This window comes from Dromiciops gliroides, chromosome 2, assembly GCF_019393635.1.
Source record: "Dromiciops gliroides isolate mDroGli1 chromosome 2, mDroGli1.pri, whole genome shotgun sequence".
In the NCBI taxonomy this organism is placed as follows: domain Eukaryota; kingdom Metazoa; phylum Chordata; class Mammalia; order Microbiotheria; family Microbiotheriidae; genus Dromiciops; species Dromiciops gliroides.
The window spans coordinates 560,067,164-560,069,645 of record NC_057862.1 but is presented as its reverse complement, the minus strand read 5'-3'; the positions used below and the strand labels follow the sequence as shown (position 1 = coordinate 560,069,645).

The window sequence follows — 2,482 nt, the reverse complement described above, 5'->3', positions numbered from 1 at the left end:
CTTGTCCTCAGTCCCCATCTTTGGGTATTCCCACCTTCCATCTTGCAATACCATGAGCTATAGTTCCTCTGCCTCGATTAAAGACTTTATTTCTCCTATATTGATTGTTTCCTTAATTTCCAGGTTAACACCTTCAATCTATTGACTCCTCAGTTCTCTCTCAGGCCATCCCCTTTGCACTAGCCACACTCCCTTTCCCCATTTTATTGAACCAGTTCAGCTCTGCATTGTCCTCTTCTCTTGAGTTCCTAGCCCCCTTATCATAACATTTTTAGTTATAAATATAATTCTATTTATACCATTTCTAAAATAATTTTTATCAGGACTTTGTATTTCAGTTTTCCTTCTCCTGTACAATCTTTGTACCTAGGAGTAGACCAGTACACTGGGCAGCAATGAGACTGACTTTTCATCCTGCTGGGGCATCTTTTAAAATGTTGGATGGCTTTCCAATATGTTGGTGATTACTTCCCCCGAAGGGATGTTCCACAGGATTCATGGCCATGCCCTAGACATGAGTTCAGCAGTTTCTCTTGGACTTGTATTTGTGGTAGGCATGACTTACCTTAAGGATGGGTTTATCAATATGACCTCCTCCAGCAACAACACCAACAGCTGTTTGCAGAGGAGATTAATTTTTTAGAGCCTGAAGGTAGCTTAACCCATGTTTTCTTGGCTTCTGAATTGTGGGAAATCACTGTGGCACAGTTTCTAGATGCATGGACAAGCTTACCTGCATCCCAAGGCTTTTCTTCAAGACAGCACACAATGGTCCCTTCAGGCATAGTGTTAACTGGGAGGACATTGCTGATATTGACCTGAGTTTTCTTACCACAGTACACAAACTGGCCCTTTATGGGTGCCTTCAGCAGCAATGAACAACTCTGTCCTCTTTTTAAATCGGTGAGTATATCAGAAAGCTACTTTTTCAAGAGGAGCTCCTCGACCTGGATCTTTGACTATGTCCTTTAAGATACCCTTAATGTAGCCATGCCTCTTGGCTAAATTGACAGCCCAGAACTTGGCGACCCCTTTTCTGTGTTTCACATGAGCACAGAAGACAGAGCCTGTGCACTTTCTCTGACCACGGATCCCCTCACCCATCTTGCTCAGTCAAGCTCTGGACTTTCTAGAAATCCCCCTTATCATAACATTGATTGTGCTCTGCTAATCCTCAGCCTCAGATCATTCCTACCAGCTGCTATCTTTTTTCCTTCACATGTGCTGCTGAACCAAGGTAGAGAAGAATCTTACAATCATTTTGATTGGGACCACTACAAATTTATGTTATATATCCTCAACTTGGCCCCACACTGCTTTAGATACAATCCCTTCAAGTCCTTAGCACAATGCTTGGCACATAGTTGGTGCTTAATAAATGCTTAATGACTAACTGACTATACCTTCCTAAATCAACTTACTCTCCTACTCTCTACAGCATCTCTTCTAAACCTTTTCATACTTCCTCAAACCTCCCATAGATCCACCTCTGCTTGATCTCTCAGCTAAGAATCACCTTGCCTCATATTTTATTGAAAAACAATTGAGGATATTTGCCAAGAGCTCTTTCTTCTCCTCTCCTCATCTCCTGTTACTTAGATGACTTCTGCCACTATCTCCTTCTTTATTTCTGTCTCATACGAAGAGGTGGCAAAGCGAACCCTTCTGCTTGCACAAGGGATTCCATTCAATCTCATCTTCAGCAGATTGCCCTCTCTAGCATCTTTACTTTTGCACTTACCTTAAATCTCTTTCTATCTACTGGCAGTTTCCTTACTACCTACAAACATGCCCATGTTTCCCTCATCCTCAAAAAAGCCTTGCTTGATCCTTTTAAACTATTCTCCCATATCGCTTCTGTCCTTTGTGGCTGAAGTCCTTGAAAAGACCATCTATAATAGGTGACTCCACTTATTCTTTTCTTAATTCTCTACAATCTGGCTTCCAATCTTATGGTCGAACCAATGATGAATGTTAATTGCCAAATCTACTGGCTTCTTGAAATCTTCATTCTTCTTGACCTCTCAGCAGCCTTTGACACTATTATTCACTCTCTCCTCCTTGATACTCTTTTCTCACTAGATTCTCCAGACATTCTCTCCTGCTTTCCACTTACCTATCTGACCACTCCTTTTCTGCCTCCTTTGCTGGATCTTCATCCAGGTCATGTACGCTAACTGTGGGAGTCCCACAGGGCTCTGTCCTGGGCTTTTTTCTCACTCTACACTACTTCAATTGGGGATTTCTTTAGCTCCTATGGATTTCATTATCATCTCTATGTTGGTGATTCTCAAATCTACTTATCCAGCCCTAACCTCTCTGTTGACCTCCAATTTCACATACCCAATTGTCTATCACACATTTTGTACTGGATGTCCTGTAGACATCTTAATAACTGTTCTCAAAACTGAACTTATCATCTTTCCTATATTTATCTTTACTTATTTCCCGATTACACTGTTACTTACAAACTTCCCTATTA

The 2,482-nt window shown here is 41.3% G+C and overlaps 1 pseudogene; it reads right to left on the bottom strand.

The window, feature by feature from the left end:
* Positions 1–334: 334 nt before the first annotated feature.
* LOC122743664 lies at positions 335–1,104 on the bottom strand (annotated as a pseudogene).
* Positions 1,105–2,482: the final 1,378 nt, after the last annotated feature.